General features: G+C 39.6%; 1 protein-coding gene across 2 annotated transcripts in view; it reads right to left on the bottom strand.

Annotated features, from left to right (window-relative positions):
* Positions 1-25,270, bottom strand: part of LOC139758549 (glycine receptor subunit alpha-2-like) — a 163,331-nt gene extending 138,061 nt beyond the window's left edge. Inside the window, exons 1-2 of one of the 2 annotated variants that reach the window (XM_071680069.1) lie at positions 25,152-25,270; positions 24,109-24,491 (exon numbers count right to left, since the gene is read on the bottom strand). The gene's annotated coding sequence lies outside the window, so the exon portion shown is untranslated. Of the gene's footprint in view, positions 1-24,108; positions 24,492-24,840 lie in introns of both variants that reach the window. The other variant, XM_071680070.1, reaches the window with a different exon arrangement.
* Positions 25,271-25,322: the final 52 nt, after the last annotated feature.

The raw sequence follows: 25,322 nt of genomic DNA, 5'->3' as shown, positions 1-25,322 counted from the left end.
TGAATAAGTGTGAAATATAACTAACAGGCTCATCGTTCAACAGGCTTGATACTGACGGTCTAACCACTTTACAGTCTGTGACTGACGGACATATCGATTAAAAGGTTGGTACGGACTTAATAGTTAATAGGCTGGTACTAATGGAGTCTTCAAATAATACACTGGTAATGACGGATTCGTTAATTTGCAGAGACCTGGTCAATACTCTTCGAAAAAGCAGTCGGTACTAACGCACTCTTTTGATAAGATGATGATGCTGACAGACTATAAGAAAAACATAAACCTCTGTTGACAAACGTTTTGATGAGAAACAGGCTATTAATGATGTCCATGGTCTCTAGGGTACAAATAACAACACTATGCAAATAAAACTCGCAATCACGCTTTCTACTGAACAAAAGTTGTCTGAGGATGCAGGAGTGAGCGCAGACAACGTCATCGCGTTAGCTGGGGTGTGGTTGGGTGGTGCGTTCCTCTTTATGGACTAATCAACAGGTTTTAAGGACTCCCATGGGAGGGTGAAGGCGCCTGCTTTGGTGAGGGAGGGAGGGAGTGGGTCACCATACTCCTACCGAGCGCCATGCTTATCTTGAGGGGGATAGACCACCACCATGTCGCTACACACTGCTATCACAAGTCGCTCTTCTCCCTAAACTCTTATGAATATATATATATATATATATATATATATATATATATATATATATATATATATATATATATATATATATATATATATATATATATATATATGTATATATATATATATATATATATATATATATATATATATGTATACATAGTCGCCTTCCAGGACACGTGGGGAATACGCGGGAAGTATTTTTTCTCTCCTATCACCAGGGATATTGTATATATATATTTATATATATACATATATATATATATATATATATTTTTTTTTTCTTTATATTTTGCTTTGTCGCTGTCTCCCGCGTTTGCGAGGTAGCGCAAGGAAACAGACGAAAGAAATGGCCCAACCCACCCCCATACACAGTGTATATACATACACGTCCACACACGCAAATATACATACCTATACATCTCAATGTACACATATATATACACACACAGACACATACATATATGCCCATGCACAAAATTCACACTGTCTGCCTTTATGCATTCCCATCGCCGCCTCGCCACACAGGGAATACCATCCCCCTCCCCCCTCATGTGTGCGAGGTAGCACTAGGAAAAGACAACAAAGGCCCCATTCGTTCACACTTAGTCTCTAGCTGTCATGCAATATTGCCCGAAACCACAGCTCCCTTTCCACATCCAGGCCCCACACAACTTTCCATGGTTTACCCCAGACGCTTCACATGCCCTGATTCAATCCACTGACAGCATGTCAACCCCGGTATACCACATCGATCCAATTCACTCTATTCCTTGCCCTCCTTTCACCCTCCTGCATGTTCAGGCCCCGATCACACAAAATCTTTTTCACTCCATCTTTCCACCTCCAATTTGGTCTCCCACTTCCCCTCGTTCCCTCCACCTCCGACACATATATCCTCTTGGTCAATCTTTCCTTACTCATTCTCTCCATGTGCCCAAACCATTTCAAAACACCCTCTTCTGCTCTCTCAACCACGCTCTTTTTATTTCCACACATCTCTCTTACCCTTACATTACTTACTCGATCAAACCACCTCACACCACACATTGTCCTCAAACATCTCATTTCCAGCACATCCACCCTCCTGCGCACAACTCTATCCATAGCCCACGCCTCGCAACCATACAACATTGTTGGAACCACTATTCCTTCAAACATACCCATTTTTGCTTTCCGAGATAATGTTCTCGACTTCCACACATTCTTCAAGGCTCCCAGGATTTTCGCCCCCTCCCCCACCCTATGATCCACTTCCGCTTCCATGGTTCCATCCGCTGCCAGATCCACTCCCAGATATCTAAAACACTTTACTTCATCCAGTTTTTCTCCATTCAAACTTACCTCCCAATTGACTTGACCCTCAACCCTACTGTACCTAATAACCTTGCACTTATTCACATTTACTCTTAACTTTCTTCTTTCACACACTTTACCAAACTCAGTCACCAGCTTCTGCAGTTTCTCACATGAATCAGCCACCAGCGCTGTATCATCAGCGAACAACAACTGACTCACTTCCCAAGCTCTCTCATCCCCAACAGACTTCATACTTGCCCCTCTTTCCAAAACTCTTGCATTCACCTCCCTAACAACCCCATCCATAAACAAATTAAACAGCCATGGAGACATCACACACCCCTGCCGCAAACCTACATTCACTGAGAACCAATCACTTTCCTCTCTTTCTACACGTACACATGCCTTACATCCTCGATAAAAACTTTTCACTGCTTCTAACAACTTGCCTCCCACACCATATATATTCTTAATACCCTCCACAGAGCATCTCTATGAACTCTATCATATGCCTTCTCCAGATCCATAAATGCTACATACAAATCCATTTGCTTTTCTAAGTATTTCTCACATACATTCTTCAAAGCAAACACCTGATCCACACACATATATATATATATATATATATTTTTTTTTTTTTTTCAAACTATTCGCCATTTCCCGCGTTAGCGAGGTAGCGTTAAGAACAGAGAACTGGGCCACTGAGGGAATATCCTCACCTGGCCCCCTTCTCTGTTCCTTCTTTTGGAAAATTAAAAAAAACTGAGAGGGGAGGATTTCCAGCCCCCCGCTCCCTCCCCTTTTAGTCGCCTTCTACGACACGCAGGGAATACGTGGGAAGTATTCTTTCTCCCCTATCCCCAGGGATAATATATATATATATATATATATATATATATATATATATATATATATATATATATATATATATATATATATATATATATATATATATATATATATATATATATATATATATATATATATATATATATATAAGTATATATATATACAAAATCCCTGGGGACAGGAGAGAAAAAATACTTCCCGCGTATTCCCTACGTGTCCTGGAAGGCGACTAAAAGAGGTGGCGGATAGGTAGTGGGGGCTGGAAATCTTTCCTTGCAGTATTAACTTTTCCAAAAGAAGGAACTGAGCGGGGGGCCAAGCGAGGATGAAACGCATGCACGGAACAGAGTGAATTTGAACGATGTATTATACTGGGGTCGACGTGCCGTTAATAGAATGAACCGAGTGATAAGAAACGTCTGAGGTAAACCATGGAAAGGTTTGTAGGGCCAGGATGTGGGTAGGGAGTTGTGGTTTCGTCTGCTTCCTGGCGCCACCTTGCTAAAGCGGTAAACAGATATATATATATATATATATATATATATATATATATATATATATATATATATATATATATATATATATATATATATATATATATATATATATATATATATATATATATATATATATATATATATATATATATATATATATATATATATATATATATATATATATATATATATATATATATATATATATATATATATATATATATATATATATATATATATATATATATATATATATATATATATATATATATATATATATATATATATATATATATATATATATATATATATATATATATATATATATATATATATATATATATATATATATATATATATATATATATATATTCCTATGAGTCCATGGGGAAAATAAAACACGAAAAGTTCCCAAGTGCACTTTCGTGTAATAATCACGTCATCAGGGGAGACACAAGAGAGAAATATAACAGTCAGTTGATATACATCGAAGAGACGAAGCTAGGACGCTATTTTATTACCACACATCTCTTACCCTTCCCTTACTTACTCGATCAGATCACCTCACACCACATATTGTCCTCAAACATTTGCGACACATCCACCCTCCTCCACACAACCCTATCTATAGTCCATGCCTCGCAACCATATGATATTTTAGCAACCACTATTCCTTCAAACATACCAATTTTTTTCTCCGAGATAATGTGAGGAGGTGAGTAAATGTAATAAATGGAAAGGTACGACAAAGTCGACCGGCCAGTGTAGTTATCACAAAAACAAGTAACCGAGTAAATGAATAGAATAAACTACTAAATGCATCTGAAGATTAACAATAATAACAAAAAGTAAAGCTTACAATGCTTAGATTCTTTCACGAACCCCAGTCCGTGAGTGCTACCGACCAGTTCGACGTAGCGTAACCCTCATGGACTCTTGCCCCTTTGTGAACACCACCAGTTCAAAGAAGCAAAACCCTTATGGGCTCCTGCCATATTCATGAATACTACCGGTCCGAAGCAGCGAAACCCTTATGGACTTCTGCCATCTACACTGATACCACCAGTTCGAGATAGCAAAACCCTTATGGATTCCTGCCGTCCTCGTGAATAGCACTTGAACTAATGAAAGATGTCAAGGGTTAGATAGGAGTCCTACTCCTTGTGTCTGGTCGCATCGAGAGAGCGAGATAAGCAGCGTCGTCGTCCGTGAGATAAACACACTCCTCCACTGTCGCAAAAGGATGTAGCTCGAAAAATTCCCATGCGGTGAAAGGACGAGCCAAAATGTGGGGTTATTTGCTTTGGTTGAATGTTCCTTCCCTGTCCTCCTTTTAACATTTTCAATTATCATTTTCTTTGTTATATCTTGTCCATTGTTATATCTTGTATTTGTGTTTGTGTTTGTGTAGGAGAGACTGTGCATGTTTATCTGTGAGCATCTATGTGTTTTCCTTGCTTGTTTAATTTGTTATTCGTTAAACTACGATTATTCCTCTGTTTGTATGCTTGTCTACTAATGTGTGTGTATGTGTGTGTGTGTGTATGTGTGTGTGTGTATGTGTATGTGTGTGTGTGTGTGTGGGTGGGTGGGTGGGTGGGTGGGTGGGTAAAGAGTTGTTTGTGCCTGAAACTAGGTGGTTTCCAACAAGTCCACAGATAAGAGAAACTTCACCAAATATATCTGGGTTCAGCACGACTCACCACACGAAAATTATCTTACCACGGTGTGGATCCAACTGCATTTTCGCATATATATATATATATATATATATATATATATATATATATATATATATATATATATATATATATATATATATATATATATATATATATATATATATATACATATGTATATATATATATATATCTTTCTTTCAAACTATTCGCCATTCCCCGCATTAGCAAGGTATCGTTAAGAACAGAGGACTGGGCCTCTGAGGGAATATCCTCACCTGGCCCCCTTCTCTGTTCCTTCTTTTTGGAAAATTAAAAAAAAATAATGAGAGGGGAGGATTTCCAGCCCCCCGCTCCCTCCCCTTTTAGTCGCCTTCTACGACACGCAGGGAATACGTGAGAAGTATTCTTTCTCCCCTATCCCCAGGGATACTTTGTCGCTGTCTCCCGCGTTAGCGAGGTAGCGCAAGGAAACAGACGAAAGAACGGCCCAACCCCACCCACATGTATATACATACACGTCCACAGACGCACATATACACACCTTTATATTTCAACGTATACATATATATATACACACACAGACATATACATATATACATGTAATTCATTCCTGTCTCCACCCCGACACACATGAAATGACAACCTCCTCCTCCCGCACGCGTGCGAGGTAGCGCTAGGAAGACAACAAAGGCCACATTCGTTCACACTTAATCTCTAGCTGTCATGTATAATGCACCGAAACCACAGCTCCTTTTCCACAACCAGGCCCCACAAAACTTTTCATGGTTTACCCCAGACGCCTCACATGCCCTGGTTCAATTCATTGACAGCACGTCGACCCCGGCGTATCACATCGTTCCAATTCACTCTATTCCTTGCACGCCTTACCCTCCTGCATTTTCAGACCCCGATCACTCAAAATCTTTTTCACTCCATCCTTCCACATCCAACTGGGTCTCCCACTTCTCCTCGTTCCCACCATCTCTGACACATATATCCTCTTTGTCAATCTTTCCTCTCTCCATGTGACCAAAACATTTCAATACACCCTCTACTGCTCTCTTAACCACACCCTTTTTATTACCACATATCTTTCTTACCCTTTCATTACTTACTCGATCAAACCAATTCACACCGCATATTGTCCTCAAATATCTCATTTCCAACACATCCACCCTCCTCCTCACAACCCTATCTATAGTCCACGCCTCACAACCATATAGCATTGTTGGAACCACTATTCCCTCAAACATACCCATTTTTGCTTTCAGAGATAATGTTCTTTCCTTCCACACATTTTTCAACGCTCCCAGAACCTTCGCCCCCTCCCCCACCCTGTGACTCACCTCCGCTTCCATGGTTCCATCCGCTGCCAAATCCATTCCCTGATATCTAAAACACTTCACTTTCTCCAGTTTTTCACCATTCAAACTTACCTCCCAATTGAATTGTCTCTCAACCCTACTGTACCTAGTAACCTTGCTCTTATTCACATTTACTCTCAGCTTTCTTCTTTCACACACTTTATATATACATATACATATATATATATATATATATATATATATATATATATATATATATATATATATATATATATATATATATATATATATATATATATATATATATATATATCTTTTCTTTCTTTTAAACTATTCGCCATTTCCCACGTTAGCGAGGTAGCGTTAAGAACAGAGGACTGGGCCTTTTTTGGAATATCCTCATCTGGCCCCCTCTGTTCCTTCATTTGGAAAATTAAAAAAAAACGAGAGGGGAGGATTTCCAGCCCCCCGCTCCCTCCCCTTTTAGTCGCCTTCTACGACACGCAGGGAATACGTGGGAAGTATTCTTAATCCCCTATCCCCAGGGATATATATATATATATATATATATATATATATATATATATATATATATATATATATATATTTTTTTTTTTTTTTTGCTTTGTCGCTGTCTCCCGCGTTTGCGAGGTAGCGCAAGGAAACAGACGAAAGAAATGGCCCAACCCACCCCCATACACATGTATATACATACGTCCACACACGCAAATATACATACCTACACAGCTTTCCATGGTTTACCCCAGACGCTTCACATGCCCTGATTCAATCCACTGACAGCACGTCAACTCCGGTATACCACATCGATCCAATTCACTCTATTCCTTGCCCTCCTTTCACCCTCCTGCATGTTCAGGCCCCGATCACACAAAATCTTTTTCACTCCATCTTTCCACCTCCAATTTGGTCTCCCACTTCTCCTCGTTCCCTCCACCTCCGACACATATATCCTCTTGGTCAATCTTTCCTCACTCATTCTCTCCATGTGCCCAAACCATTTCAAAACACCCTCTTCTGCTCTCTCAACCACGCTCTTTCTATTTCCACACATCTCTCTTACCCTTACGTTACTTACTCGATCAAACCACCTCAAACCACACATTGTCCTCAAACATCTCATTTCCAGCACATCCATCCTCCTGCGCACAACTCTATCCATAGCCCACGCCTCGCAACCATACAACATTGTTGGAACCACTATTCCTTCAAACATACCCATTTTTGCATTCCGAGATAATGTTCTCGACTTCCACACATTCTTCAAGGCTCCCAGAATTTTCGCCCTTTCCCCCACCCTATGATCCACTTCCGCTTCCATGGTTCCATCCGCTGCCAGATCCACTCCCAGATATCTAAAACACTTTACTTCCTCCAGTTTTTCTTCATTCAAACTTACCTCCCACTTGACTTGACCCTCAACCCTACTGTACCTAATAACCTTGCTCTTATTCACGTTTACTCTTAACTTTCTTCTTTCACACACTTTACCAAACTCAGTCACCAGCTTCTGCAGTTTCTCACATGAATCACCCACCAGAGCTGTATCATCAGCGAACAACAACTGACTCACTTCCCAAGCTCTCTCATCCCCAACAGACTTCATACTTGCCCCTCTTTCCAAAACTCTTGCATTCACCTCCCTAACAACCCCATCCATAAACAAATTAAACAACCATGGAGACATCACACACCCCTGCCGCAAACCTACATTCACTGAGAACCAATCACTTTCCTCTCTTCCTACACGTACACATGCCTTACATCCTCGATGAAAACTTTTCACTGCTTCTAACAACTTGCCTCCCACTCCATATATTCTTAATACCTTCCACAGAGCATCTCTATCAACTCTATCATATGCCTTCTCCAGATCCATAAATGCTACATACAAATCCATTTGCTTTTCTAAGTATTTCTCACATACATTCTTCAAAGCAAACACCTGATCCACACATCCTCTACCACTTCTGAAACCACACTGCTCTTCCCCAATATATATATATATATATATATATATATATATATATATATATATATATATATATATATATATATATATATATATATATATATATATATATATATATATATATATATATATATATATATATATATATATATATATGAGTCTTTCTTGCCGATAAGATGGCATCCCACAATATAGGAATGTTGTTTGCAGGGTTCAATTCCTCTGAGGAAATTCAGTGACCAGAATACAAAAGGATTTAACTTTTCGGGTTTTCTGAGTGACTAAGATTATAATTGTATTGAGTCCCTTTGTAGAGAAAATATTTGTCTCGATGCCTTTGCCTCTGCACGATAACGAATTTAGGATTAACCCTTGTTATTCCTTTCACTTTTCATATCGGTTATATGTGGTTTTGTATGGCAGGATTCTCTGAGACATGTGAGCAAAAGACGGAGAGCGATGAGGAGGGTGTAGATAGATTACATATGCGCATGAAAGACCAAATATCTCCTTCCAATCGAACTGACGAATTTACCCTAAAGCAAATGATAATTAAGAACGTTACTTGCAACATCGCTGAAGATCGTCTCACCATCATCATTTACGACGAAAACAAGTTAACCCTGGACCATACTATGAGGAACAGCATCACACAGAGCACTAACCCACTACAGTCTACCTATGTAGTTTAGAGGTGCTCAAGCACAGTTGAAGGTTGCAAGCTGCAAAATAACGTAAATTACATTGGTATGACTGATGTATCTACCTGAGGACGCACAATGTCCGTCTTCGAAACGGAGGTCCCAAAATACACATGCATCAACAACATAATACATATATCACTCACCAGCATCTTCCTGAAAACTTGATAATATCGAAGGATCGCCACAACCCTACAAGACTACTGATAAGAATAATTGTACACGTAGAGTATGATCCTGTCATAAATCATCAAAGTTTAGGACAAGCTAAGGCCCTACAACTGTTTTCTACTACACCACAGATGAACCTACTCTCTGCCTCCATGTTACCCTCCTAAGCGCAGAGACCTGAAGCAATCTTCGCACTAGATGACCAACCGACAGTTGCTCTGAAGAGTGATCACTGCAGCACATCACGTGTTACGTGTTACGTATAACCATTCTGAAGTTTGATCATTGATCTCTAGTCTTTGCTCATGATCAGTCCACCAACTTCTAACCACCGAAGCATAATCCGATCCATAGCATGTAAATTAACTTTGCTGTTAATCACCGATGCCGGACTTCATTTATTGCTTTCTGGAAATCAAAAAAGATATCAACCTCTGCATTTTAGTCATATAAGTTCATTGTATCATAAACAAAATCATGCAGATTTGAGATACATGATCTCAAAAGCCATCTTGCCAATTGCTGAGTAAGTGTTGATCCTCTAGTTGATTCAGTTGTGTGTCAGGAAGCTTTGCCTAGGAATTAGATTGGAAGCAAACACCAGATCAGGTTAGGGAGTTACTATCGCCTGGAGCTCATGAGGGCCAGTGTGTCACTAGCTTTCATGATCTCTAGGCACAATGAGCTAGCACTACAATGATCATTAAGTTCCTTTCTCGTAGCCAAGGTTTCTAATGCCGCACGTTCACTGGGATTTTTTGGCGACGAATCCAGAAACATTCTTTCTCTCCATCTTAACTATAACACTGCACAACACTCAGTTTGCACAACTCCTGTACGAGATGGATCTGCCCAATGGCAAGGTCTCGTCGTAGGTACTCATAAATGTGTACGTAGGCAGGTGCTCTGTTTTTTAAAACTTTCATCGATATTTTCTAGTCATTTTCCATTCTTCTTCGAACTTTATAATCAACAGTTTTCACTGTGTTCTCAAGGTTCAGGGAACGTATAACTAACTTCTGTTCACATCATCCTCAAAGAACATTTATCATTCACCTTTACCCTCGACTTGAATGACTCATTGATCTCCTCCCATAACCTCTAATAGCTTCTCAAAGTAGAAATCTTCACGATCAACTTTCATTCAGCTTTTCCCTTGGCCTCTGTAAATAATCATGATACCCAACTCAACTAATCAGTTTCTTAAATATTTACTTCTCGCTGTGTAGCACCACTTTTTTCTTTCTTTCTTTTTTCGCTTTCCATCAATATTTGACTTTCATCTTTAGTTTTCTTTCTATGTAATCACTAATAGTCGTTTGACTATTACATACTGAATACCTCTCTTTAATCTGATTTTCTCTAATTTCAACACCAAAGTGCTAGGTATATGTAATGTGTGTTTGGTAATAGATTAATGATTGGCCTGACTTTGTAGTTGAATGTCACCTGGCTGCACATAAGCGTGTGACCTTGACGTATGTTTACATATTACTCTGATGCACTATCTTTCTAAATGAGTTCATACGTTACGTGAAATTACTTTGATATACGGCCAGGATGTAGGCCACATCAGAATGATCTTTTGATTTATTGGACAAAAATCATCTACCCCATCAAATTCTGCTTCATTTGGTTTTTACATACTGCGTTATATAATCTGATTCTGCGTACATGCAGCTTGAATGTCCAACAATATAAGACTTAGAGACTCATCTACCTGCAACGTGACAGTAGTTTTTCATGAGTATAAACTACAAAGTAAGCAAGACTGATAACCTTCAGTGAGCATAATTACAATCTGCAATGTAACTTGAATAACCTATGATAACCTGATTCATACACTTGATATTCGTTTATGTATAATTTGCATAAAGAGTAATAAAAGAAAATTACAGTGTGTTCCCGTAACCCTAGGGAAAAACGTATTGCTCATGAGCACCATTTATATCTTGGTGGTGAGTTTTCCTGTAGAGTTACTCTGTTTCATTTAGTCACCAAAAGAAAATCAGTTAACTGAAACTTTATTCATCCAGGAGGAAAAAAAATAGTGTTGCTTTCGTGCCTTTGAGCATTGTATATTTAAAAACCTGTATAAAGAACCGGATAATACGGTTAATATCAATTCATACTTCTCTCTCTCTCTCTCTCTCTCTCTCTCTCTCTCTCTCTCTCTCTCTCTCTCTCTCTCTCTCTCTCTCTCTCTCTCTCTCTCTCTCTCTCTCTCTCTCTCTGAGTGTGTATATATCATTTCTCCACCTGTCTTTCTCTCTCATATACATATTTCTTCGGTCGATCATCATGGGATTGTAGTTCTAAAGCTCATTTACTTCATTCCTTTCCTTAAGATCCCATTGTCATTCCCTAATAAACAATTGGCCATAGGAGTTGCTATTCCCCATGACTCCTTTTTATTCACTAGACCCAATAGAACTTCACCATTCTCATTAATATCATCTGTCTACCATCGTCTCACACTTTTTGTCGACACAGAAGGTAAAGTCCTCAATTCAACACATATTATCCTCCTGCAGACCACCACTTTTAATACGTGATAAACATTCGCTTTGTTTCATCACTTCCATCGTTCACTGGTGCAGGCCCACCATAACGATATTCTATTCAGTTACTTTAATTTTGTAGAACTCATTATCATGCACTTCGTCGCCCGTTTCACCGTCCACGACACCATACTACAATCTCTCATCCATTTCTACATGAAACTAATATCCACACATTAACTTTACAGCTGCTGTGGATATATCCTATCAGTATTCATGAGAATCGATGGCTCCTTTTTAATATACAGCTCATTCGGCTAGAGGGGTAGTAGTATAAGCTCTGAATTATTCAGCGACAAATCTGTGCCCTCTCTCGTGAGACCTTCCCCAAAGGTCTGACTGAGCTAAATATACCTGGGTCAATAACAATCCAGGGTTACCTTTCACTATCCATCCACTCTATGACGACCTTTTCAGTGTTGAAAACATAGTAACTGATGAATGACAACTACTATAAGCACACCACTCTGATCTGCACCCTCCTCGACCAGACCTGGTGTCCGATGTGCGAGGTGAACACAGCCAAAGAAAGCGGCCGTCCGCAGCTCAAGAATTCTCCAGCTGGCATTGTCTGCAATTCTATTGTGATTTCCTGATATTAAGCACCACCACAAATGATTAGAGTAGTGTCATAACAGGAGAGAGGATGGTAAATAAACTCCTCTATCGTAACCACAGGGCGGGATGCAACACACAACTGCTGGAGCTGTAGTTACCGCCTGTGTGGGTGCTGCACGTTTTTGCTTGAGAGCGATACCTCCCCATTCCTGGCGACGCCATTCCTAGAAATGATGAAGAAGTATTCTGCTTCTTTAAGTATTTCTTACACCACAAATTCCTTAAAGTAAACATCTGATCCGCACATCATCTACCACTTCTGAAACCACATTCTTCCTCTCCAGTCTCATGTTCTGTATATGTATGTATATACATGTGTATGGGGGGGGGTTGGGCCATTTCTTTCGTCTGTTTCCTTGCGCTACCTCGCAAACGCGGGAGACAGCGACAAAGTATAATAAAAAAAAAAAAAAAAATATATATATATATATATATATATATATATATATATATATATATACATATATATATTTATTTTATTTCATATTTATTCTTTTGCTTTGTCACTGTCTCCCGCGTTTGCGAGGTAGCGCAAGGAAACAGACGAAAGAAATGGCCCAACCCACCCCCATACACATGTATATACATACACGTCCACACACGCAAATATACATACCTATACATCTCAATGTACACATATATATACACACACAGACACATACAAATATACCCATGCACACAATTCACACTGTCTGCCTTTATTCATTCCCATCGCCACCTCGCCACACATGGAATACCATCCACCTCCCCCCTCATGTGTGCGAGGTAGCGCTAGGAAAAGACAACAAAGGCCCCATTCGTTCACACTCAGTCTCTAGCTGTCATGCAATAATGCCCGAAACCACAGCTCCCTTTCCACATCCAGGCCCCACACAACTTTCCATGGTTTACACCAGACGCTTCACATGCCCTGATTCGATCTACTGACAGCACGTCAACCCCGGTATACCACATCGATCCAATTCACTCTATTCCTTGCCCGCCTTTCACCCTCCTGCATGTTCAGGCCCCGATCAATCAAAATCTTTTTCAATCCATCTTTCCACCTCCAATTTGGTCTCCCACTTCTCGTTCCCTCCACCTCCGACACATATATCCTCTTGGTCAATCTTTCCTCACTCATTCTCTCCATGTGCCCAAACCATTTCAAAACACCCTCTTCTGCTCTCTCAACCACGCTCTTTTTATTTCCACATATCTCTCTTACCCTTACATTACTTACTCGATCAAACCACCTCACACCACACATTGTCATCAAACGTCTCATTTACAGCACATCCACCCTCCTGCGCACAACTCTATCCATAGCCCACGCCTCGCAACCATACAACATTGTTGGAACCACTATTCCTTCAAACATACCCATTTTTGATTTCCGAGATAATGTTCTCGACTTTCACACGTTCTTCAAGGCTCCCAGGATTTTCGCCCCCTCTCCCACCCTATGATTCACTTCTGCTTCCATGGTTCCATCCGCGGCCAGATCCACTCCCAGGTATCTAAAACACTTTACTTCCTCCAGTTTTTCTCCATTCAAACTTACCTCCCAATTGACTTAACCCTCAACCCTAATGTACCTAATAACCTTACTCTTATTCACATTTACTCTTAACTTTCTTCTTTCACACACTTTACCAAACTCAGTCACCAGCTTCTGCAGTTTCTCACATGAATCAGCCACCAGCGCTGTATCATCAGCGAACAACAACTGACTCACTTCCCAAGCTCTCTCATCCACAACAGACTTCATACTTGCCCCTCTTTCCAAAACTCTTGCATTCACCTCCCTAACAACCCCATCCATAAACAAATTAAACAACCATGGAGACAGCACACACCCCTGCCGCAAACCTACATTCACTGAGAACCAATCACTTTCCTCTCTTCCTACACGTACACATGCCTTACATCCTCGATAAAAACTTTTCACTGCTTCTAACAACTTGCCTCCCACACCATATATTCTTAATACCTTCCACAGAGCATCTCTATCAACTCTATCATATGCCTTCTCCAGATCCATAAATGCTACATACAAATCCATTTGCTTTACTAAGTATTTCTCACATACATTCTTCAAAACAAGCACCTGATCCACACATCCTCTACCACTTCTGAAACCACACTGCTCTTCCCCAATCTGATGCTCTGTACATGCCTTCATCCTCTCAATCAATACCCTCCCATATAATTTACCAGGAATACTCAACAAACTTATAGCTCTGTAATTTGAGCACTCACTCTTATCCCCTTTGCCTTTGTACAATGGCAATATGCACGCATTCCGCCAGTTCTCAGGCACCTCACCATGAGTCATACATACATTAAATAACCTTACCAACCAGTCAACAATACTGTCACCCCCTTTTTTAATAGATTCCACTGCAGTACCATCCAAACCTGCTGCCTTGCCGGCTTTCATCTTCCGCAAAGCTTTTACTACCTCTTCTCTGTTTACCAAATCATTTTCCGTAACCCTCTCACTTTGCACACCACCTCGACCAAAACACAATATATCTGCCACTCTATCATCAAACATATTCAACAAACCTTCAAAATACTCACTCCATCTCCTTCTCACATCACCACTACTTGTTATCACCTCCCCATTAGCGCCCTTCACTGAAGTTCCCATTTGCTCCCTTGTCTTACGCACTTTATTTACCTCCTTCCAGAACATCTTTTTATTCTCCCTAAAATTTAATGATACTCTCTCACCCCAACTCTCATTTGCCCTCTTTTTCACCTCTTGCACCTTTCTCTTGACCTCCTGTCTCTTTCTTTTTTACATCTCCCACTCAATTGCATTTTTTCCCTGCAAAAATCGTCCAAATGCCTCTCTCTTCTCTTTCACTAATAATCTTACTTCTTCATCCCACCACTCACTACCCTTTCTAATCAACCCACCTCCCACGCTTCTCATGCCACAAGCATCTTTTGCGCAATCCATCACTGATTCCCTAAATACATCCCATTCCTCCCCCACTCCCCTTACTTCCATTGTTCTCACCTTTTTCCATTCTGTACTCAGTCTCTCCTGGTACTTCCTCACACAAGTGTCCTTCCCAAGCTCACTTACTCTCACCACTCTCTTCACCCCAACATTCACTCTTCTTTTCTGAAAATCCATACAAATCTTCACCTTAGCCTCCACAAGATAATGATCAGACATCCCTCCAGTTGCACCTCTCAGCACATTAACATCCAAAAGTCTCTCTTTCTCGCGCCTGTCAATCAACACGTAATCCAATAACGCTCTCTGGCCATCTCTCCTACTTACATACGTATATTTATATATATCTCGCCTTTTAAACCAGGTATTCCCAGTCACAGCATATAAATCTACAAGCTCTTCACCATTTCCATTTACAACACTGAACACCCTATGTATACCAATTATTCCCTCAACTGCCACATTACTCACCTTTGCATTCAAATCACCCATCACTATAACCAGGTCTTGTGCATCAAAACCACTAACACACTCACTCAGCTGCTCCCAAAACACTTGCCCCTCATGATCTTTCTTCTCATGCCCAGGTGCATATGCACCAATAATCACCCATCTCTCTCCATCAACTTTCAGTTTTACCCATATTAATCGAGAATTTACTTTCTTACATTCTATCACATACTCCCACAACTCCTGTTTCAGGAGTACTGCTACTCCTTCCCTTACTCTTGTCCTCTCACTAACCCCTGACTTTACTCCCAAGACTTTCCCAAACCACTCTTCCCCTTTACCCTTGAGCTTCGTTTCACTCAGAGCCAAAACATCTAGGTTCCTTTCCTCAAACATACTACCTATCTCTCCTTTTTTCACATCTTGGTTACATCCACACACATTTAGACACCCCAATCTGAGTCTACGAGGAGGATGAGCACTCCCCGCGTGACTCCTTCTGTTTCCCATTTTTTTCCCATTTTTAGAAAGTTAAAATTCAAGGAGGGGAGGATTTCTGGCCCCTCGCTCCCGTCCCCTCTAGTCGCCTTCTACGACACGTGAGGAATGCGTGGGAAGTATTCTTTCACCCCTATCCCCAGGGATACATATATATACACACATATATATATATATATATATATATATATATATATATATATATATATATATATATATATATATACATATATATATATATATATATATATATATATATATATATATATATATATATATATATATATATATATAGATATAGATATAGATATATATTATCCCTGGGGATAGGGGATTAAGAGTACTTCCCACGTATTCCCTGCGTGTCGTAGAAGGCGACTAAAAGGGGAGGGAGCAGGGGGCTGGAAATCCTCCCCTCTCGTTTTTTTTTTTTTCATTTTCCAAAAGAAGGAACAGAGGGGGCCGGGTGAGAATATTCCAAAAAAGGCCCAGTCCTTTGTGTTAACGCTACCTCGTTAACGCGGGAAATGGCGAATAGTTTAAAAGAAAGAAAATATATATATATATATATATATATATATATATATATATATATATATATATATATATATATATATATATATATATATATATATATATATATTATCCTGGGGATAGGGGAGAAAGAATACTTCCCTCGTATTCCCTGCGCGTCGTAGTAGGAGACTAAAAGGGTAGGGAGCCGGGGGCTGGAAATCCTCCCCTCTCGTTTTTGATATTCCAAAAGAAGGAACAGAGAATATGATGGAATATGACTGCTATTTCAGCATTTATGAATTTCCTGCTGATGTTCTCAACTTGTCTAACGATTATCTTATACTGCTCAGGTACATTATCAATAAGCTGGCCATACTTCTCGGACTCCAACTGGAGGTAGTAAAACTGTCACCTTGGACATGGTTACATCATCATTAGACGGAGAAGTAAAGCATCGTCAAGGACCTTCTCACCCTAAAGGAACCTAGTTTGTCCTGGCCCAGCCTAGAGCACAGCATGGAAACTGCAAAAGCCCCTCAAAAGGGTCCCTGTGGTTACATAGCTAGCGGACTAACTGTAAAGATAAACTAATCGATAGATGGGTAAATTGGTCATATAATTAGAAGGGTACACACAGATATTGAGAGAGAGAGAGAGAGGGAGAGAGAGAGAGAGAGAGAGAGAGAGAGAGAGAGAGAGAGAGAGAGAGAGAGAGAGAGAGAGAGAGAGAGAGAGAGAGAGAGAGAGAGAGAGAGAGAGAGAAGGAAAGAAAAATCAATGAATCATACAAAAATGCATAACACGACACAATTATGAATATTCTGGTATACGAAAACATACAAGTGCGAAAATCCAGCTGTGATAGAAGCGTTTAGGATATCATCGCCAAACCAGAGGAGGGTCATCATATGAGGCTGTTCAACATCTAATTGTTATGGCTTCCCTGATCTTATCTACACAATCAATTCATTTAACGACTCACTATTTTACTTTGAATTCTAAAATGTTCCTAGTAAATGAATTGTACCTCTGTGGAGAGGTCCGCTATTCGTGGTGCGTCCTCATGTCTCTCAATTACCATTTCTGCTAAAGGGAAGGTTTATAGAAGTTAATACAATAACTTGATAATCTTTATTTGCTACCCATATCAAACCCCGCCACCTGACCCTCCTTAATCACTCTCCCATACAAGGGTTACGACCACACATAGCAGACTGTGCTTGGCCTAAAATGATTTGTATTGTACGGTGGGAGCCAAGTGTGATGTTGGAATTTAAACAGCTTTGTTAAGTACTGGCACATGATAAAGTGGATTGTTTCAACGAGACATGTACCACATGTATAGAAAAACTATATGTTAAATGAAATTGTATGAACTCCTACATAAGGACGATTTCACCTTCAAACTATCATCACGGACATGTGTGATCATCTTATCTACCATACATATATATATGTATGGTATATGTATGGTATGTATGGTATAAAAAAAAAAAAAAAAAAAAAAATATATATATATATATACATATATATATATATATATATATATATTTTTTTTTTTTTTTTTTTTGCTTTGTCGCTGTCTCCCGCGTTTGCGAGGTAGCGCAAGGAAACAAACGAAAGAAATGGCCCAACCCACCCCCATACACATGTATATACATACGTCCACACACGCAAATATACATACCTACACAGTTTTCCATGGTTCACCCCAGACGCTTCACATGCCCTGATTCAATCCGCTGACAACACGTCAACCCCGGTATACCACATCGATCCAATTCACTCTATTCCTTGCCCTCCTTTCACCCTCCTGCATGTTCAGGCCCCGATCACACAAAATCTTTTTCACTCCATCTTTCCACCTCCAATTTGGTCTCCCACTTCTTCTCGTTCCCTCCACCTCCGACACATATATCCTCTTGGTCAATCTTTCCTCACTCATTCTCTCCATGTGCCCAAACCATTTCAAAACACCCTCTTCTGCTCTCTCAACCACGCTCTTTTTATTTCCACACATCTCTCTTACCCTTACGTTGCTTACTCGATGGAACCACCTCACACCACACATTGTCCTCAAACATCTCATTTCCAGCACATCCATCCTCCTGCGCACAACTCTATCCATAGCCCACGCCTCGCAACCATACAACATTGTTGGAACCATATGATATATATATATATATATATATATATATATATATATATATATATATATATATATATATATATATATATATATATATATATATATATATATATATATGTGTGTGTGTGTGTGGTGAAAGGAGGGCAAGGAATAGAGTGAATTGGATCGATGTGGTATACCGGGGTTGACGTGCTGTCAGTGGATTGAATCAGGGCATGTGAAGCGTCTGGGGTAAACCATGGAAAGCTGTGTAGGTATGTATATTTGCGTGTGTGGACGTATGTATATACATGTGCATGGGGGTGGGTTGGGCCATTTCTTTCGTCTGTTTCCTTGCGCTACCTCGCAAACGCGGGAGACAGCGGCAAAACAAAAAAAAAAAGAAAATCATATATATACATATATATATTTTTCTTTCTTTCAAACTAATCGCCATTTCCCGCATTAGCGAGGTAGCGTTAAGAACAGAGGACTGGGCCTTGAGGGAATACCCTCACCTGGCCCAATTCTCTGTTCCTTCTTTTGGAAAATTAGAAAAAAAAAAAAAACGAGAGGGGAGGATTTCCAGCCCCCCGCTCCCTCCCCTTTTAGTCGCCTTCTACGACACGCAGGGAATACGTGGGAAGTATTCTTTCTCCCCTATCTCCATATATATATATATATATATATATATATATATATATATATATATATATATATATATATATATATATATATATATATATATATATATATATATATATATATATATATATATATATATCTTTCTTTTTCTTTCATACTATTCGCCATTTCCAGCTTTAGCGAGGTAGCGTTAAGAACAGAGGACTGGGCCTTTGAGGAAATATCCTCGTCTGGCCCCCTTCTCTGTTCCTTCTTTTGGAAAATTAAAAAAAAAAAAATGAGAGGGAAGGATTTCCAGCCACCCGCTCCCTCCCCTTTTAGTCGCTTTCTACGGCACGCAGGGAATACGTAGGAAGTATTCTTTCTCCCTTATCCCCAGGGATGATATATATATATATATATATATATATATATATATATATATATATTTTGTGGATGAGAGAGCTTGAGAAGTGAGCCAGTTCTTGTTCGCTGATGATACAGCGCTGGTGGCTGATTCGGGTGAGAAACTGCACAAGCTGGTGACTGCGTTTGGTAAAGTGTGTGAAAGAAGAAAGCTGAGAGTAAATGTGAATAAGGGCAAGGTTATTAGGTATAGTAGGGTTGAGGGATTAGCCAACTGGGAGGTAAGTTCGAATGGAGAAAAACTGTAGGAAGTGAAGGGTTTTAGATATCTGGGAGTGGATTTGGCAGCGGATAGAACCATGGAAGCGGAAGTGAATCATAGGGTGGGGGAGGGGGCGAAAGTTCTGGGAGCGTTGAAAAATGTGTTGAAGTCGAGAACGTTATCTTGGAAAGCAAAAATGGGTATGTTTGAAGGAGTAGTGGTTCCAACAACGTTATATGGTTGCGAGGCGCGGGCAATAGATAGAGTTGTGCGGGGGAGGGTGGATATGCTGGAAATGAGATGTTTGAGGACAATATGTTGTGTGAGGTGTTTTGATCGAGTAAGTAATGAAAGGGTAAGAGAGATGTGTGGTGTAGACCTTCACTAATATTAAGGTCATAATTCTTTAAGTATTTAGAAATAGAAGATTCAGTGATACTTCTCGTGGTACTGGAGTTAAAGTTAATAACTGAGATGGCAATACTCCAGTCAATTCAATGATTATAGTTAGGCCAAGAGTTACCTCATATGATAATCATTCCCTCAACGATATCCAACAGCCGCGAAACAGTTGTTAAACATGTCATTGAACCTGTATGATATAGGAAATGCCGCCAATATTTATCAATTTGCTTCATATGTTCAGGGCCACATTCCGCCAAAGTTAGATTTATGAGATGGTGTCCAGTGAGGCCATTACTCAGACAGTTTACTTCCAACAGCTGCATAATCCATTCTGGTATTACTCTCACGTGAACTTTGAGTTGCATGTCAAAAATCCTTTGTTTATAATGGCGTGAACAGTGAGACGGTGTAAGTGATGAGTTTAGAAGAGATATATACATTGGAAGGTAGATAGATGGATGGAGAGAGAGAGAGAGAGAGAGAGAGAGAGAGAGAGAGAGAGAGAGAGAGAGAGAGAGAGAGAGAGAGAGAGAGAGAGAGAGAGAGAGAGAGAGAGAGAGAGGGGGGGGGGGGGACTATTCAGACCCTAAGGCCTAAGCTAGTTCGTCTGGTCATAACACTAATGAAAAAGACATATTTTCCTTAAAAGCTGCAGGAAATTTGGATAGCAAAGGCTTTCCCCTAACCTTTCAATCCTTCCGGCAACGTGCAATACAGGAAACAAGTACAAAAACAGCTTGCAGAAGTAATATGTCTGAAGGAAATTTTGTATAAGCGAATCATAAATTAGGATGAATCAGATATTCATGCATCCTTTCCCTTTTTGATATAAAGGCAATAATAACACATATTTTGAGCTCTAGCCTCATGACTTATAAAGTCTATATCATTCCTAATATGGAAAAATTATACAATGATTCTTATCTCATTATCTGCTAACACACACACACACACACACACACACACACATATATATATATATATATATATATATATATATATATATATATATATATTCATTTATTCAACCATTATACTTTGTCGCTGTCTCCCGCGTTAGCGAGGTAGCGCAAGGAAACAGACGAAAGAATGGCTCAACCCACCAACATACACATGTATTTACATACACGTCCACACACGCACATATACATACCTATACATTTCAATGTATACATATATATATATATATATATATATATATATATATATATATATATATATATATATATATATATATATATATATATATATATATATATATATATATATATATATATATATATATATATATACATACACAGACATATACATATATACACATGTACATAATTCATACTTGCTGCCTTTATTCATTCTCGTCGCCACCCCGCCACACATGAAATGACAACTCCCTACCCCCGCATGCGCGCAAGGTAGCGCTAGGAAAAGATAACAAAGGCCACATTCGTTCACACTCAGTCTCTATCTGTCATGTATAAAGCATCGAAACCACAGCTCCCTTTCCACATCCAGGCCCCACAAAACTTTCCAAGGTTTACCCCAGACGCTTCACATGCCCTGGTTCAATCCATTGACAGCACGTCGACCCCGTTATACCACATCGTTCCAATTCACTCTATTCCTTGCACGACCTTTCACCCTCCTGCATGTTCAGGCCCCGATTGCTCAAAATCTTTTTCACTCCATCTTTCCGCCTCCAGTCAAATTCTCCTTATCGGGGTGTATGAATGATGAGACAATACGTACACAAGAAAAGAACTAAAAAAGAATAAGTTTGACTTATGTGTCGATTCGAATTTCCTTTGTAAAGGTTATGTGCTGATCACCTCAAGTGATCACCACAGTTGGACATCGTAAAATGACAAAGCTAACTAAATGAATGCGTGTGTCTGTCCGCCTGCCACACATTGCTTTTAGAAAGCGGAAGCATGATATCATATATTGTGAGTACTTTGTAGAAGACCCAGTGAGTACTTTAAGTAAAGATGTGGAGATGGTTTATGCTCTAAGAGCCTAGATGTCACATTTTAAGGATCTTAGTTATTTATGCACGTAGAGTGCGTAACAAATTTTCGGAGTTAAAAGAAATTGCTTAGGAGGAAAATTAAAATGATTGGCATTTCAGAGTCTTAGTTAGATATTCAAATTAATGATTTCTTCGCCGAATATGTAATTCCTGGATACACTCTCTTTAATGGCGATAGGAAAAATACGACAGTCGTGTCTTGCTCTTCGTTATATCTAATCGTAATCCTGCACTAAGAATGATGTAGCTGTTGATAAACTCAGTTCTGTTTTGTTGAAAGTAGAGATAAGCATCGCAAGAAAATAGCAGTAGGATTAGTTTATAGGCCCTCGTCACAGATACCAAAGTAATATAGTCAACAATTTTAGAGTTATATAATCAACATAGACAAACTGCATATAGCTGAGTCCATATCATATACTTTAGCACAGGTAGGGGAAAAACCTTATTATGCAGAGTTATAAACGAGATAACCCTTCCTATGTGATCATGCGTGTATAGGATTGTCTGCAATATTTTCTACTTCTCTGGTATTAAACTCTCTCAGTTCAAATGGCTTGTTATGATCAGTTCTTTCTCAATGGAGATAATGCACATTCATATCGGAATTTGGTAGAAAACGTACCTGATATCTTTCCCTAAGTGTAAGGAAAACCTATCCTGTAAACTCCTGTTACCGCCATCAGCATCTCAGGGCCAGTGTGTACTAAGGCTGCTGCTATCTTGATGTGTAAGTCTGTTGAATTCCTGGACCCACAGACGGCTGCTCAAAACGTCAACCTCTGACCATTTCACTCTGATTCTTGTGAAAAACTCGAGTTGAATCCATCCGCATTAAGGCTACATACTGATGGGCTGCTTGCCTTTTTGCAACCGGATGTAATTTTATCTCCCTCCCTCGCTTAACCCACAGCAGCAACCTATTCTTTATGCGTTCTAGATATGATGTTATACGGAAGAATGAAGTGAAATACATAAACTCTGTGCCTCATTCTGATACAATATTATTGCGTCCGTGATATTTTTGGTATAGTGACGCGACGGACGCCAATTCCTAAACCATGTCATTGTCATTATATGTATATATATATATATATATATATATATATATATATATATATATATATATATATATATATATATATATATATATATATATATATATATATATATATATATATATATATATATATCTGAAATTATCCGAGCAAATCAGGTCATCTGATCTTGAGTTCTGTTGTTAGGAGACTCACTGAAAAGGAATGTTCTCCAGCAACCTTCGTTCCTAATTTCTTTCCGAAGAGCTACATCTGAAACACGTTAGCCTTTACCATAAAACCCATGAAATACCTTTTAGTCACGGATGAATATGATAAGCGGAAACATAAAGGAAACTACGGTATAAGAATATGGATCCCCTGACTGGCCCTCCGGAAAACAAAAGCTGCGCATAAGCAAAGGCCAGGTAAACAGAGTTTGATTGAACATCCAGAGAGGAGAAGCAATAATCCCATATGGCATAACACATAAGATATAGTTCAACTAACCTGCAGTGTAGCGAGACTTATCAGCGGCTATCAGAGGTAACACCGGAAAGTCAACATCACCATCTTGACCTGTCACGACCTTGCAGGGTCTCTCGCCCTTGACACATACTATGTTTCGCTCTTGAACAGCAACGATGCTTCGCACGGCTTCACACTAAATGTCATTTTTGTCTCGCAGTAGTAATGTTACACACTATAATCAGTTATCTACGTGTGGTGTTCTTTTGAGTCATTCATCAAAATCATTCCATTCTCGGATTCATGACATCACATACTGTTCTTCTCTGGTTGACTGCTCTATTTACAAGTTTTCTAAAAATGTTATCCATACTTCTGTGAAGTGAATACTGTCTCAAAGCGTGGTACTTCTTTGACAATTTATTCTAGAAAAAGAGAAAAGTAGCATTTATAACTTAAAAAGTGGACAGACTAGGTGCCATGCGTATCTAGCAAATAATAATGTGAAATGAGAGCAACTTTCCCAAATACAGTACTCTTCCTTGCATCAACTACACCATCAGGGCCAATTGGGAGCATCACACACATATGGTATCTAATTTCAGAATTCAAGAAGATACGAGGGTACAGGTCCTTGATTTTCGCTCTAAAACAATAGTTTCATCGTTACTGTAGTTGTCATTACGCTGCGGCTCACGTATGTTGTGTCTGAGCACTGAAGGCATGTATAGGCTACAGATGACTTCAAATGAAAACCTTTTTTTGTTCTCTTACCCTTATTTTGCAGTAGAAGGAAGGCAACTACTGGATATGCCCTAACTCGTGTGCACAGTTGGTTTAGTTACAGCGGCAGAGATGATGTCCCGGTCACAACATCATGAAAATATATCGTATGGTATTTATACAACAAATGTCGCCAAAATTTTAACGTCGCAGAACTTCAGTTATTACGCTAGAGCGAGACACGTCGGACGTTGACAAGCAATCACAACACCATCCATAATATCCATGTTTACTGAACACAGTGTTGCCAAATGGGACCGAGAGAGAGGGCGCGGGCTGCAGTTTCAACCAGCGGTCCTCACCAACACAGCCCAGCGGCAGGAGGAACAGAGAGTGTGAGATAGACAGAGGAGCTTGTGGCATGCCCGGGGGCGGTGCGCGCAGCCTCTCGTGCCACCTCCACCCCTTATCAAGGTCCGCGCTACACTGAGGCTCACCCGCCAGGTGACCCATGCTGCCTCTACTCTGATTGG

This window comes from Panulirus ornatus, chromosome 30 (assembly GCF_036320965.1).
Source record: "Panulirus ornatus isolate Po-2019 chromosome 30, ASM3632096v1, whole genome shotgun sequence".
Lineage (NCBI taxonomy): Eukaryota > Metazoa > Arthropoda > Malacostraca > Decapoda > Palinuridae > Panulirus > Panulirus ornatus.
This window is presented reverse-complemented; position numbering and strand designations above follow the sequence as displayed.